Source organism: Chiloscyllium punctatum, chromosome 28 (assembly GCF_047496795.1).
Source record: "Chiloscyllium punctatum isolate Juve2018m chromosome 28, sChiPun1.3, whole genome shotgun sequence".
Classification (NCBI taxonomy): domain Eukaryota; kingdom Metazoa; phylum Chordata; class Chondrichthyes; order Orectolobiformes; family Hemiscylliidae; genus Chiloscyllium; species Chiloscyllium punctatum.
In genome coordinates this window covers 5,734,812-5,750,297 of record NC_092766.1, presented here as the reverse complement: position 1 = coordinate 5,750,297, position 15,486 = coordinate 5,734,812, and the positions used below count along the sequence as shown (strand labels likewise).

Below are 15,486 nucleotides of genomic sequence, written 5' to 3'. Positions count from 1 at the left end.
GGATAGGGAGGGGGGGGAGAGGGATAGGGAGGGGGAGAGAGGGATAGGGAGGGGGGGAGAGGGATAGGGAGGGGGGGAGAGAGATAGGGAGGGGGGGGAGAGAGATAGGGAGGGGGGGAGAGGGATAGGAAGGGGGGGAGAGGGATAGGGAGGGGGGGAGAGAGATAGGGAGGGGGGGAGAGAGATAGGGAGGGGGGGAGAGGGATAGGGAGGGGGGGAGAGGGATAGGGAGGGGGGGGAGAGGGATAGGGAGGGGGGGGAGAGGGATAGGGAGGGGGGGAGAGGGATAGGGAGGGGGGGAGAGAGATAGGGAGGGGGGAGAGAGATAGGGAGGGGGGAGAGGGATAGGGAGGGGGGGAGAGGGATAGGGAGGGGGGGGAGAGAGATAGGGAGGGGGGGGAGAGAGATAGGGAGGGGGGAGAGGGATAGGGAGGGGGGGAGAGGGATAGGGAGGGGGGGAGAGAGATAGGGAGGGGGGGAGAGAGATAGGGAGGGGGTGAGAGAGATAGGGAGGGGGTGACAGGGATAGGGAGGGGGGGAGAGGGATAGGGAGGGGTGGAGAGAGATAGGGAGGGGGGGAGAGAGATAGGGAGGGGGGAGAGGGATAGGGAGGGGGGGAGAGGGATAGGGAGGGGGGGGAGAGAGATAGGGAGGGGGGGGAGAGAGATAGGGAGGGGGTGAGAGAGATAGGGAGGGGGGGAGAGAGATAGGGAGGGGGGGAGAGAGATAGGGAGGGGGGGGAGAGGGATAGGGAGGGGGGGAGAGGGATAGGGAGGGGGGGACAGGGATAGGGAGGGGGGGAGAGAGATAGGGAGGGGGGGAGAGAGATAGGGAGGGGGGTGACAGAGATAGGGAGGGGGGGAGAGAGATAGGGAGGGGGGGAGAGGGATAGGGAGGGGGGGAGAGAGATAGGGAGGGGGGGAGAGGGATAGGGAGGGGGGGACAGGGATAGGGAGGGGGGGAGAGAGATAGGGAGGGGGGGAGAGGGATAGGGAGGGGGGGAGAGAGATAGGGAGGGGGGGAGAGGGATAGGGAGGGGGGGGAGAGAGATAGGGAGGGGGGGAGAGGGATAGGGAGGGGGGGAGAGAGATAGGGAGGGGGGGAGAGAGATAGGGAGGGGGTGAGAGGGATAGGGAGGGGGGGGAGAGATAGGGAGGGGGGGAGAGAGATAGGGAGGGGGTGACAGAGATAGGGAGGGGGGGGAGAGAGATAGGGAGGGGGGGAGAGAGATAGGGAGGGGGGGAGAGAGATAGGGAGGGGGGGAGAGAGATAGGGAAGGGGGGAGAGAGATAGGGAGGGGGGGAGAGGGATCGGGAGGGGGTGACAGAGATAGGGAGGGGGGGAGAGGGATCGGGAGGGGGTGACAGAGATAGGGAGGGGGTGACAGAGATAGGGAGGGGGGGAGAGAGATAGGGAGGGGGGGAGAGGGATAGGGAGGGGGGGAGAGAGATAGGGAGGGGGGGAGAGAGATAGGGAGGGGGTGAGAGGGATAGGGAGGGGGGGAGAGAGATAGGGAGGGGGGGAGAGAGATAGGGAGGGGGGCAGAGAGATAGGGAGGGGGTGACAGAGATAGGGAGGGGGGGAGAGGGATAGGGAGGGGGTGAGAGGGATAGGGAGGGGGGGGGAGAGATAGGGAGGGGGGGAGAGAGATAGGGAGGGGGGAAGAGAGATAGGGAGGGGGTGAGAGGGATAGGGAGGGGGGGAGAGAGATAGGGAGGGGGGGAGACGAGATAGGGAGGGGGGGAGAGAGATAGGGAGGGGGGTGACAGAGATAGGGAGGGGGGGAGAGAGATAGGGAGGGGGTGAGAGGGATAGGGAGGGGGGGAGAGAGATAGGGAGGGGGGGGAGAGAGATAGGGAGGGGGGGAGAGAGATAGGGAGGGGGGGGAGAGAGATAGGGAGGGGGTGACAGAGATAGGGAGGGGGGGAGAGAGATAGGGAGGGGGGGAGAGAGATAGGGAGGGGGGGAGAGAGATAGGGAGGGGGTGACAGAGATAGGGAGGGGGGGAGAGAGATAGGGAGGGGGGGAGAGAGATAGGGAGGGGGGGAGAGAGATAGGGAGGGGGGTGACAGAGATAGGGAGGGGGGGAGAGAGATAGGGAGGGGGGGAGAGAGATAGGGAGGGGGGGGAGAGAGATAGGGAAGGGGGGAGAGAGATAGGGAGGGGGGGAGAGGAGAGGATCGGAGGGGGTGACAGAGATAGGGAGGGGGGGGAGAGGGATCGGGAGGGGGTGACAGAGATAGGGAGGGGGGGGAGAGGGATCGGGAGGGGGTGACAGGGATAGGGAGGGGGGGAGAGAGATAGGGAGGGGGGGGAGAGGGATAGGGAGGGGGGGGAGAGAGATAGGGAGGGGGGGAGAGGGATAGGGAGGGGGGGAGTGGGATAGGGAGGGGGGGAGAGAGATAGGGAGGGGGGGAGAGGGATAGGGAGGGGGGGGACAGGGATAGGGAGGGGGGGGAGAGAGATAGGGAGGGGGCACAGGGATAGGGAGGGGGTGACAGGGATCGGGAGGGGGGGACAGGGATAGGGAGGGGGTGTAGGGGCTGGAGGAGGTGACAGGGATAGGGAGGGGGTGACAGGGATAGGGAGGGGGTGACAGGGATAGGGAGGGGGTGTAGAGGCTGGAGGGGGTGACAGGGATAGGGAGGGGGGTGAGAGAGATAGGGAGGGGGTGACAGAGATAGGGAGGGGGTGAGAGAGATAGGGAGGGGGGGACAGAGATAGGGAGGGGGTGACAGAGATAGGGAGGGGGTGAGAGAGATAGGGAGGGGGGGGACAGAGATAGGGAGGGGGTGTAGGGGGCTGGAGGGGGTGACAGAGATAGGGAGGGAGTGTAGGGGCTGGAGGGGGTGACAGAGATAGGGAGGGGGTGACAGGGATAGGGAGGGGGTGTAGGGGGCTGGAGGGGGTGACAGAGATAGGGAGGGAGTGTAGGGGACTGGAGGGGGTGACAGAGATAGGGAGGGGGTGTAGGGGACTGGAGGGGGTGACAGAGATAGGGAGGGGGTGTAGGGGGATGGAGGGGGGTGACAGGGATAGGGAGGGGGTGTAGGGGGCTGGAGGGGGTTCCTTGTGACTGGACGGTGGGTGGGTGGGGTGGGTAACAGTGTCCCGTACCTCTTGGTGGTTTGCCTTGTCCTCTGCGCTCCTCCCTGCCCTGCTGTGGCCTCTCCTTCTCTGGGCAGACGATCGACCTTAAACCTTTCCTCAGCCACATGTACACCGCCCTGCGCGCGTCCTTGCTCTGGTTGCAGTGAACAGTATGGAACTGGTTCATCCTGCAGTCTCAGCCCGGATTGGAGGGGTCAGCGGGGAGAGGGGAGACCGTGGAACCCAGGGACAGAGACAGGGCGACAGAGGCCCAGAGAGAAAGAGCGAGTCGGCGAGTGAGAGAAACACACGCAAACCACGAGAGCGAGGTCGAGAAAGGGGCAGACAGGGTTCAATGGGGGCCGAGACAGGGAGAGAGTCAGAGGACATCAGGGAGAAAGCCAGAATGGGCCAGAGGAAGGGACAGTGAGCAAGTCATAATAAAGGACAGAGAGAGGAGAGAGAGAGAGAGAGATCGAGGGACACAGTTATTGGAGGGACGGAGTGAGAAATGCAAGAGGGTCCAGAGAGCACAATGAAGACACACAATCAGTGAAAGGTAGAAGGGGGTGGAGGGAGATAAAGCGAATCAGAGAGAGAGAGAGTGAGGCAGAAAGACAGACAGACAGAGAGAGTGGGAGACCGAGAGAGAGACAGAGAGAGAGAGAGAGACAGTAATATAGAGGGAGGGAGGGAGAGAGAGAGAGAGACAGTAATAGAGAGAGAGAGAGAGAGAGAGAAAATGAGACACAGACAGTGAGTGAGGCAGGGGCAGGAGAGAGGCGCAGAGAAAGAGACAGAGAGAGAGGGTCAGTGAGGGAGAGAGAGAGAGACAGAGAGATGGGAACAGAGAGAAAGAGAGAGAGAGACAAGTAGAGAGCGCAAGACAGAGCATCAATGAGAGCGAGAGATGAGGGGGGGAGAGAGAGAGAGTCAGAGAGAGAGTGACAGAGAGTAACACAGAGAGAGAGACAGAGAGACAGAGAGACAAAAGGAGAGTGACAGAGAGACAAAAGGAGAGAGACAGAGGGGGAAACAGAGAGAGAGAGAGAGAGACAGAGGGAGAGCGACAGAGGGAGACAGAGAGGGACAGATAGAGAGAGAGACAGAGAGAGAGACAGAAAAAGAAATAGCGAGATGGACAGAGACAGGGACACAGAGAGGGAGAGAGAGAGAAACCAGTTACATTAATGATATCCCCAAAACGGTGTGTGAACGTGATGGTGGTGGGAGTGGGAGTCGGCGGGGGGGCTGGGGGGGGTGGGGTGGGGCGGGGGGTGGGGGTGGGGGGGCTGGGGTGGTGGGGGTGGGGGGCTGGGGGTGGGGGTGGGGGGGGGCGGGGGTGTGGGGGTGGGGGGTGTGGGGGGGGGCGGGGGGTGGGGGTGGCGGGGGGTGGGGGTGGGGGGGGTGGGGAGGGGGGCGGGGGGTGGGGGGGTGGGGGGGGGGCGGGGGGTGGGGTGGGGGTGCTGGGGGGGTGGGGGTGGGGGGCTGGGGGGTGGGGGTGGGGGGGGGGGCGGGGGGGTGGGGGTGGGGGGTGTGGGGGGGGCGGGGGGTGGGGGGCTGGGGGGGGTGGGGGCGGGGGGGCTGGGGGTGGGGGTGGGGGGGAGGTGGGGGGGGCGGGGGGTGGGGTGGGGGGTGGGGGGGCGGGGGTGGGGGGGGTGGGGGGGTGTGGGGGGGGCGGGGGGTGGGGGGTGGGGGGGCGGGGGGTGGGGGGCGGGGGTGGGGGGGGTGGGGAATGCTGACTACCTGGACTGACCATCGATCAGTCCCAACGATTCAGGAGGACTCCATCAGGACGCCTCGTCCCTCCCACACCCCTCCTTCAGGCGGGACACTCTGACAGGCTTCCCCAAACTCAGGGCTGAGGACCTCTCCCCAGGGAGGGAGAGGGTTTCCCTTCATTCCAGGGGGGGTCGCTGGCTGGGCCCAGCGTTTATCACCCTGTCCCTAACTGCCCCCTCGAGAAGGTGGGGGGTTGGGGGGGGGGGGTGGGTGAGCTGCCTTCTGCCGTGGGGTTGGGGGGGGGGGGGGGGGGGGGGGTCCCTCAGGGAGGGAGTACCAGGATCCTGACCCTGAGGGATATATTCCCAACTCGGGACGGTGAGGGGGGGTGGGGGGGGGGGGGTGGGGGGTATCTGCTGCCCCGACTCCTTCCAGGTGGAAGTGGTGCTGGGTTTGGAAGGTGCTGTCCCTGACGAATCTCTGCAGGTACTGCTGCTACTGAGCGTCGGTGAGGGAGGGAGGGAGGGGGTATTTGGGGATGTGGGGCCAATCCAGCAGCGGGTGGGGGGGGGGCTGCTTTGTCCCTGGATGGTGTCGGGCTTCTCACAGTGTTGTTGGAGCTGCCCCCATCCAGGGGCAAAGGGGGGAGGGGAGAATCCCCTCACCCTCCTGACCTGTCGATGATGGAGAGGGGCTGAGGTGGGGGGGGGGAGTCAGGAGGGGAGTCCCTCGCTGCAGGATTCCCAGCCTCTGGCTCTTGGAGCCACTGAATCGGTTTGAGAGGCCCAGTCAGTTTCTAGTCAATGGTAGCCTGCAGGATAATGGGAGTTGATTCAGTGACAGCAACACCATTGAATCGCAAAGGGGGAGGGGGCGATGGTTAGATTGGCAACGTTTAGAGATGGCATTTGTGTGGCACCAGTGTTACATGCCAGTTCTCAGCCCAAGCCTGCATATTGGTCGGATCTTGCCGTCGTTGGACACGGACTGTGTCAGATATCTGAGGAGAGGCGAAGGGTGGGGAACGCGATGCAATTATCAGCGACTTCAGACCTTACGAATGGAGGGAAGGTCGTTCTTGAAGCAGCTGAAAGTGGTCGGGCCTACCCTGAGGGGTTCCTGCGCCCGATATCCCAGAACTGGGAGGACTGAGCTCCAACAATCCAGACCGGCTTCCTACCGGCCAGGTATGACCCCCAACCAATGGAGGGTTAGCCCCCACCTCCACGATAACCGAGAAGGTGGGAGGCAACCACAGTGAGAGAGGGATTGGGGGAGTGTGTTTGGAAGCTAGAAATCAGGAGGGCGGAAGGTGTTGGAGGGCAATTGTGGGAATATTGAGAGGGGGTGGGGGAGGGGAAGGGTGGGAGGGTGGGAGGGGAGGGGGAGAGTGTGGGAGGGTGGGAGGGGGAGGGGGAGAGTGTGGGAGGGTGTGAGGGGGGAGAGGGAGAGTGTGGGAGGGTGGGAGGGAGAGGGGGAGAGTGTGGGAGGGTGTGAGGGAGAGGGGGAGAGAGTGGAAGGGTGTGAGGGAGATGAGGAGAGTTTGGGAGGGTGTGAGGGAGAGGGGGAGAGTGTGGGAGGGTGTGAGGGAGAGGGGGAGAGTTTGGGAGGGTGTGAGGGAGAGGGGGGGAGAGTGTGGGAGGGTGTGAGGGAGAGTGTGGGAGGGTGTGAGGGGGAGGGGGAGAGTGTGGGAGGGTGTGAGGGAGAGGGGGAGAGTTTGGGAGGGTGTGAGGGAGAGGGGGAGAGTGTGGGAGGGTGTGAGGGAGAGTGTGGGAGGGTGTGAGGGGGAGGGGGAGAGTGTGGGAGGGTGTGAGGGAGATGAGGAGAGTTTGGGAGAGTGTGAGGGGGAGGGGGAGAGTGGGAGGGTGTGAGGGAGAGTGTGGGAGGGTGTGAGGGAGAGGGGGGAGAGTGTGGGAGGGTGTGAGGGAGAGTGTGGGAGGGTGTGAGGGGGAGGGGGAGAGTGTGGGAGGGTGTGAGGGAGATGAGGAGAGTTTGGGAGAGTGTGAGGGGGAGGGGGAGAGTGGGAGGGTGTGAGGGAGAGTGTTGGAGGGTGTGAGGGAGAGGTGGAGAGTGTGGGAGGGTGTGAGGGGGAGGGGGAGAGTGTGGGAGGGTGTGAGGGAGAGGGGGAGAGAGTGGAAGGGTGTGAGGGAGATGAGGAGAGTTTGGGAGGGTGTGAGGGAGAGGGGGAGAGTGTGGGAGGGTGTGAGGGAGAGGGGGAGAGTTTGGGAGGGTGTGAGGGAGAGGGGGAGAGTGTGGGAGGGTGTGAGGGAGAGTGTGGGAGGGTGTGAGGGGGAGGGGGAGAGTGTGGGAGGGTGTGACAGAGATAGGGACAGTGTGGGAGGGTGTGAGGGGGAGGGGGAGAGTGGGAGGGTGTGAGGGAGACGGGGAGAGTGTGGAAGGGTGTGAGGGGGAGGGGGAGAGTGTGGGAGGGTATGAGGGGGAGAGGGAGAGTGTGAGAGGGTGTGAGGGAGAGTGTGGGAGGCTGTGAGGGGGAGGGGAAGAGTGTGAGGGTGTGAGGGAGAGTGTGGGAGGGTGTGAGGGGGAGGGGGAGAGTGTGGGAGGGTGTGATGGAGATAGGGACAGTGTGGGAGGGTGTGAGGGGGAGGGGGCTGAGTGGGAGGGTGTGAGGGAGATGGGGAGAGTGTGGAAGGGTGTGAGGGGGAGGGGGAGAGTGTGGGAGGGTGTGAGGGGGAGAGGGAGAGTGTGAGAGGGTGTGAGGGAGAGTGTGGGAGGGTGTGAGGGGGAGGGGGAGAGTGTGGGAGGGTGTGACGGAGAGAGGGACAGTGTGGGAGGGTGTAAGGGGGAGGGGGAGAGTGTGGGAGGGTGTGAGGGGGAGAGGGAGAGTGTGGGAGGGTATGGGGGGAGAGGGAGAGTGTGGGAGGGTGTGAGGGAGAGGTGGAGAGTGTGGGGAGGGTGTGAGGGAGAGGTGGAGAGTGTGGGAGGGTGTGAGGGAGATGAGGAGAGTTTGGGAGGGTGTGAGGGAGAGGGGGAGAGTGTTGGAGGGTGTGAGGGAGAGGTGGAGAGTGTGGGAGGGTGTGAGGGAGATGGGGAGAGTGTGGGAGGGTGTAAGGGGGAGGGGGAGAGTGTGGGAGGGTGTGAGGGGGAGAGGGAGAGTGTGGGAGGGGTATGGGGGGAGAGGGAGAGTGTGGGAGGGTGTGAGGGAGAGGTGGAGAGTGTGGGAGGGTGTGAGGGAGAGGTGGAGAGTGTGGAAGGGTGTGAGGGGGAGGGGGAGAGTGTGGGAGGGTGTGAGGGGGAGAGGGAGAGTGTGAGAGGGTGTGAGGGAGAGTGTGGGAGGGTGTGAGGGGGAGGGGGAGAGTGTGGGAGGGTGTGAGGGGGAGAGGGAGAGTGTGGGAGGGTATGGGGGGAGAGGGAGAGTGTGGGAGGGTGTGAGGGAGAGGTGGAGAGTGTGGGAGGGTGTGAGGGGGAGAGGGAGAGTGTGAGAGGGTGTGAGGGAGAGTGTGGGAGGGTGTGAGGGGGAGGGGGAGAGTGTGGGAGGGGTGTGAGGGGGAGAGGGAGAGTGTGGGAGGGTATGGGGGGAGAGGGAGAGTGTGGGAGGGTGTGAGGGAGAGGTGGAGAGTGTGGGAGGGTGTGAGGGAGATGGGGAGAGTGTGGGAGGGTGTGAGGGAGAGGTGGAGAGTGTGGGGAGGGTGTGAGGGAGAGGTGGAGAGTGTGGGAGGGTGTGAGGGAGAGGTGGAGAGTGTGGGAGGGTGTGAGGGAGATGGGGAGAGTGTGGGAGGGTGTGAGGGAGAGAGATTGTGTGGGAAGGTGTGAGGGGCATGTGTGTGAGGGTTACAGGCCGGAGGTTGGATGAGGGATGGTGTTTGAGGCAGTGGGAGAGGGCGTTGGGATGGATAAAGCTGAGCCTGAGGCCTACCTGACCAGGCGCCTACTTACACGGTCTTTATCAAGGCAATGTCCTTGGGCACGGGCAGCTTCTCCAACTCCTCGGCACTGGCTCTCCGCATGGCTCGGCCTACCACCATCAGCAGAATCGAAGCCTCCATTCGGGCCATGTTGGTTAGGTTGGCCTGGAGAGCACTCCATGCAAACTCAGAGCTTGGAGTCTTCTCCAAACACTCCTGCAGTCTCGGCCTGTACGTCCTGTCCTGAAAAACCAACCCCCTCAGTCAGCCACATCCCCACACAGACAGCACGGGGTTAGATACAGAGTAAAGCTCCCTCTACACTGTCCCCCCCCATCAAACACTCCCAGGGACAGGGACAGCACGGGGTTAGATACAGAGTAAAGCTCCCTCTACACTGTCCCCCCCATCACACACTCCCAGGGACAGGGACAGCACGGGGTTAGATACAGAGTAAAGCTCCCTCTACACTGTCCCCCCATCACACACTCCCAGGACAGGGACTGCACGGGATTAGATACAGAGTAAAGCTTACTCTACACTGTCCCCCCATCAAACACTCCCAGGGACAATGACAGCACGGGGTTAGGTACAGAGTAAAGCTCCCTCTACACTGTCCCCCCATCAAACACTCCCAGGACAGTGACAGCACAGGGTTAGATACAGAGTAAAGCTCCCTCTACACTGTCCCCCCATCACACACTCCCAGGACAGGGACTGCACGGGGTTAGATACAGAGTAAAGCTTACTCTACACTGTCCCCCATCAAACACTCCCAGGACAGGGACAGCACAGGGTTAGATAGAGAGTAAAGCTCCCTCTCCACTGTCCCCCCATCAAACACTCCCAGGGACAGGGACAGCACGGGGTTAGATACAGAGTAAAGCTTACTCTACACTGTCCCCATCAAACACTCCCAGGACAGGGACAGGTCGGGATTAGATACAGAGTAAAGCTCCCTCTACACTGTCCCCCCCCCCCCCTCAAACACTCCCAGGGACAGGGACAGCTCGGGATTAGATACAGAGTAAAGCTCCCTCTACACTGTCCCCCCATCAAACACTCCCAGGGACAGTGACAGCACTGGGTTAGGTACAGAGTAAAGCTCCCTCTACACTGTCCCCCCCATCAAACACTCCCAGGACAGTGACAGCACAGGGTTAGATACAGAGTAAAGCTCCCTCTACACTGTCCCCCCATCACACACTCCCAGGACAGGGACTGCACGGGGTTAGATACAGAGTAAAGCTTACTCTACACTGTCCCCCATCAAACACTCCCAGGACTGGGACAGCACAGGGTTAGATACAGAGTAAAGCTCCCTCTACACTGTCCCCCCATCAAACACTCCCAGGGACAGGGACAGCACGGGGTTAGATACAGAGTAAAGCTCACTCTACACTGTCCCCCATCAAACACTCCCAGGACAGGGACAGCTCGGGATTAGATACAGAGTAAAGCTTCCTCTACACTGTCCCCCCCCCCCTCAAACACTCCCAGGGACAGGGACAGCTCGGGATTAGATACAGAGTAAAGCTCCCTCTACACTGTCCCCCCATCAAACACTCCCAGGACAGGGACAGTACGGGGTTAGATACAGAGTAAAGCTCCTCTACACTGTCCCCCATCGAACACTCCCAGGGACAGCACAGGGTTAGATACAGAGTAAAGCTCCCTCTACACTGTCCCCATCAAACACTCCCAGGACAGGGACAGTACGGGGTTAGATACAGAGTAAAGCTCCCTCTACACTGTCCCCCATCGAACACTCCCAGGGACAGGGACAGCACAGGGTTAGATACAGAGTAAAGCTTCCTCTACACTGTCCCCATCAAACACTCCCAGGACAGGGACAGTACGGGGTTAGATACAGAGTAAAGCTCACTCTACACTGTCCCCCCATCAAACACTCCCAGGACAGGGAGAGCAGGGGGTTAGATACAGAGTAAAGCTCCCTCTACACTGTCCCCATCAAACAGTCCCAGGACAGGGACAGCACGGGGTTAGACACAGAGTAAAGCTCCCTCTACACTGTCCCCCCCCCCCCTCTCAAACACTCCCAGGGACAGGGACAGCTCGGGATTAGATACAGAGTAAAGCTCCCTCTACACTGTTCTGAGTCCATCCCTGGGTAAGTGCGATCCCATGGGGCAATGCTAAATCCTGACAGTCGGACTCTAGTCTGAGACAACAGGAGGCTGGACAGGGGGGAGAGAGACAGAGTGGGAGGGACAGAGAGAGAGGGAGAGGAACAGAGAGAGATAGAGGGGGAGAGGAAAAGAGAGAGAGAGAGAGGAAAAGAGAGAGAGAGAGGGAGAGGAACAGAGAGAGAGAGGGAGAGGGGGAGAGGAACAGAGAGAGAGGGAGAGGAACAGAGAGAGAGGGGGAAAGGAACAGAGAGAGAGAGAGAGGGGGAGAGGAACAGAGAGAGAGAGGGAGAGGGGGAGAGGAACAGAGAGAGAGGGAGAGGAACAGAGAGAGAGAGGGAGAAAGGAACAGAGAGAGAGAGAGAGGGAGAGGAACAGAGAGAGAGAGGGAGAGAGGAACAGAGAGAGAGGGAGAGAGGAACAGAGAGGGAGAGGGGGAGAGGAACAGAGAGAGAGAGGGAGAGGGGGAGAGGAACAGAGAGAGAGGGAGAGGAACAGAGAGAGAGAGAGGGAGAAAGGAACAGAGAGAGAGAGAGGGGGAGAGGAACAGAGAGAGAGAGGGAGAGGGGGAGAGGAACAGAGAGAGAGGGAGAGGAACAGAGAGAGAGAGAGGGAGAAAGGAACAGAGAGAGAGAGGGGGGAGAGGAACAGAGAGAGAGAGGGAGAGAGGAACAGAGTGAGAGAGAGAGAGAGAGGAACAGAGGGAGACAGAGAGAGAGGAACAGAGGGAGAGGGGGAGAGGAACAGAGAGAGAGAGGGAGAGAGGAACAGAGAGAGAGAGAGGGAGAGAGGAACAGAGAGAGAGAGAGAGAGGAACAGAGGGAGCCAGAGAGAGAGGAACAGAGAGAGAGAGGGAGAGGGGGAGAGGAACAGAGAGAGAGAGGGAGAGAGGAACAGAGAGAGAGAGAGAGAGAGGGCGAGAGGAACAGAGAGAGAGAGGGAGAGAGGAACAGAGAGAGAGAGAGGGAGAGGGGGAGAAGAACAGAGAGAGAGAGGGAGAGAGGAACAGAGAGAGAGGGAGAGAGGGAGAGAGGAACAGAGATAGAGAGGGAGAGGAACAGAGAGAGAGAAAGGGAGAGGAACAGAGAGAGAGAGGGGGGGAGAGAGAGAGAGAGAGGGAGAGGGACAGAGAGAGAGAGGGAGAGGAACAGAGAGAGAGAGAGGGAGAGGAACAGAGAGGGAGAGAGGAGAGGAACAGAGAGAGAGGGAGAGGGAGAGGAACAGAGAGAGGGGGAGAGGAATAGAGAGAGAGAGAGAGGGAGAGGAACAGAGAGAGAGAGGGAGTGGAACAGAGAGAGAGAGATGGAGAGGAATGGAGAGAGAGAGAGGAACAGAGAGAGAGAGGGAGAGGAACAGAGAAAGAGAGGAGGAGAGGAACAGAGAGAAGGGGAGACGAACAGAGAGAGATAGACAGAGAGGTGGAGAGGAACAGAGAGAGAGAGGGGGAGAGGAACAGAGAGGGGTGGGGGAGAGGAACAGAGAGAGAGAGGGGGAGAGGAAAGGAGAGAGAGAGAGAGGGAGAGGGAGAGAGAGGGGGAGAGGAACAGAGAGAGAGAGGGAGAGGAACATAGAGAGAGAGAGGGAGAGGAACGGAGAGAGAGAGATAGGAAGAGAAAGAGAGAGGAGGAGAGGAACAGAGAGAGAGGGGGAGAGGAATTGAGAGAGGGAGAGGGGGAGGGAGAGGTACAGAGAGAGAGAGAGAGGGAGAGGAACAGAGAGAGATGGGGGGAGGGAGAGGAACAGAGCGAGACAGGGAGAGGAACAGAGAGAGGGGGGGAGAGAGAGAGAGGGAGAGGAACAGAGAGAGAGGAAGAGGAACAAAGAGAGGGAGAGAGGGAGAGAGAGGGTGATGAACAGAGAGAGAGATGGAGAGGAACAGAGAGAGAGTGAGGGAGCAGAACAGAGAGAGGGGAGAGGAACAGAGAGAGAGGAACAGAGAGAGATGGAGAGGAACAGAGATAGAGAAGGAGAGGGAGAGAGGAACAGAGAGAGAGAGAGGGGGGGGACAGTAACAGAGAGAGAGATGGAGAGGAACAGAGAGAGAAGGAGAGGGAGAGAGGAACAGAGAGAGAGAGAGGGGGGGGAGAGTAACAGAGAGAGAGAGGGAGAGGAACAGAGAGAGAAGAGGAGAGTAACAGAGAGAGAGAGGGAGAGGAACAGAGAGAGAGAGAGGGAGAGGAACACAGAGAGAGAGGGAGAGAGGAACACAGAGAGAGAGGGGGAGAGGGAGAGAGAGAGAGAGGGGGGAGAGAGGAACACAGAGAGAGGGAGAGGAACAGAGAGAGAGGGAGAAGGAGAGAGAGAGGGGGAGAGGAACAGAGAGAGACGGAGAGGAACAGAGAGAGAGAGGGAGAGGAACAGAGAGAGAGAGAGAGGGGGAGAGGAACAGAGAGAGAGACGGAGAGGAACAGAGAGGGAGAGGAACAGAGAGAGAGAGGGAGAGGAACAGAGCGAGACAGGGAGAGGAATGGAGAGAGAGAGAGGGAGAGGGAGAGAGAGAGAGAGGGAGAGGAACAGAGAGAGAGAGGGGGGGTGGAACAGAGAGAGATAGAGGGAGAGGGATAGAGGGAGAGGGAGAGAGAGGGAGAGGAAAGGGGAGAGAGAGAAGGAGAGGAAAGGAGAGAGAGAGTGGGAGAGGAACAGAGAGAGAGTGAGGGAGCGGAACAGAGAGAGAGATGGAGAGGAACAGAGAGAGAGAGAGAGAGGGGGGGGAGAGTAACAGAGAGAGAGGGAGAGGAACAGAGAGAGGGAGAGGAAGAGGAACAGAGAGAGAGAGAAGAGGAGAGTAACAGAGAGAGGGAGAGGGATAGGAACAGAGAGAGAGAGAGGGAGAGGAACAGAGAGAGAGAGAGGGAGAGGAACAGAGTGAGAGAGAGGGATAGGAACAGAGAGAGAGAGGGAGAGGAACAGAGTGAGAGAGAGGGAGAGGAACAGAGAGAGAGGGAGAGGGAGAGGAACAGAGAGAGAGGGAGAGGGAGAGGAACAGAGAGAGAGAGAGAGGGAGAGGAACAGAGAGAGAGGGAGGGAGAGGAACAGGGAGAGAGAGAGAGAGGGAGAGGAACAGAGAGAGAGAGAGAGGGAGAGGAACAGAGAGAGAGGGAGAGGGAGAGGAACAGAGAGAGAGAGAGAGGGAGAGGAACAGAGAGAGAGAGAGAGGGAGAGGAACAGGGAGAGAGAGAGGGAGAGGAACAGAGAGAGAGAGAGGGAGAGGAACAGAGTGAGAGAGAGGGAGAGGAACAGGGAGAGAGAGAGGGAGAGGAACAGAGAGAGAGGGAGAGAGGGAGAGAGGAACAGAGATAGAGAGGGAGAGGAACAGAGAGAGAGAAAGGGAGAGGAACAGAGAGAGAGAGGGGGGGAGAGAGAGAGAGAGAGGGAGAGGGACAGAGAGAGAGAGGGAGAGGAACAGAGAGAGAGAGAGGGAGAGGAACAGAGAGGGAGAGAGGAGAGGAACAGAGAGAGAGGGAGAGGAACAGAGAGAGGGGGAGAGGAATAGAGAGAGAGAGAGAGGGAGAGGAACAGAGAGAGAGAGGGAGTGGAACAGAGAGAGAGAGATGGAGAGGAATGGAGAGAGAGAGAGGAACAGAGAGAGAGAGGGAGAGGAACAGAGAAAGAGAGGAGGAGAGGAACAGAGAGAAGGGGAGACGAACAGAGAGAGATAGACAGAGAGGTGGAGAGGAACAGAGAGAGAGAGGGGGAGAGGAACAGAGAGGGGTGGGGGAGAGGAACAGAGAGAGAGAGGGGGAGAGGAAAGGAGAGAGAGAGAGAGGGAGAGGGAGAGAGAGGGGGAGAGGAACAGAGAGAGAGAGGGAGAGGAACATAGAGAGAGAGAGGGAGAGGAACGGAGAGAGAGAGATAGGAAGAGAAAGAGAGAGGAGGAGAGGAACAGAGAGAGAGGGGGAGAGGAATTGAGAGAGGGAGAGGGGGAGGGAGAGGTACAGAGAGAGAGAGAGAGGGAGAGGAACAGAGAGAGATGGGGGGAGGGAGAGGAACAGAGCGAGACAGGGAGAGGAACAGAGAGAGGGGGGGGGGGAGAGAGAGAGAGGGAGAGGAACAGAGAGAGAGGAAGAGGAACAAAGAGAGGGAGAGAGGGAGAGAGAGGGTGATGAACAGAGAGAGAGATGGAGAGGAACAGAGAGAGAGTGAGGGAGCAGAACAGAGAGAGGGGGAGAGGAACAGAGAGAGAGGAACAGAGAGAGATGGAGAGGGATAGAGGAACAGAGAGAGAGAGAGGGGGGGAGAGTAACAGAGAGAGAGATGGAGAGGAACAGAGAGAGAAGGAGAGGGAGAGAGGAACAGAGAGAGAGAGAGGGGGGGAGAGTAACAGAGAGAGAGAGGGAGAGGAACAGAGAGAGAAGAGGAGAGTAACAGAGAGAGAGAGGGAGAGGAACAGAGAGAGAGAGAGGGAGAGGAACACAGAGAGAGAGGGAGAGAGGAACACAGAGAGAGAGGGGGAGAGGGAGAGAGAGAGAGAGAGGGGGGAGAGAGGAACACAGAGAGAGGGAGAGGAACAGAGAGAGAGGGAGAAGGAGAGAGAGAGGGGGAGAGGAACAGAGAGAGAGACGGAGAGGAACAGAGAGAGAGAGGGAGAGGAACAGAGAGAGAGAGAGAGGGGGAGAGGAACAGAGAGAGAGACGGAGAGGAACAGAGAGGGAGAGGAACAGAGA

At 60.2% G+C, this 15,486-nt stretch overlaps 1 long non-coding RNA gene across 1 annotated transcript in view; it reads right to left on the bottom strand.

Moving 5' to 3' along the window:
• Nucleotides 1-3,122: 3,122 nt before the first annotated feature.
• Nucleotides 3,123-15,486, bottom strand: part of LOC140453810 (uncharacterized) — a 22,548-nt gene continuing 10,184 nt past the window's right edge. Inside the window, exons 2-3 of the long non-coding RNA XR_011952497.1 lie at nucleotides 8,707-8,918; nucleotides 3,123-3,278 (exon numbers count right to left, since the gene is read on the bottom strand). This is a non-coding gene — a long non-coding RNA (uncharacterized lncRNA). The remainder of the gene's footprint in view (nucleotides 3,279-8,706; nucleotides 8,919-15,486) is intronic.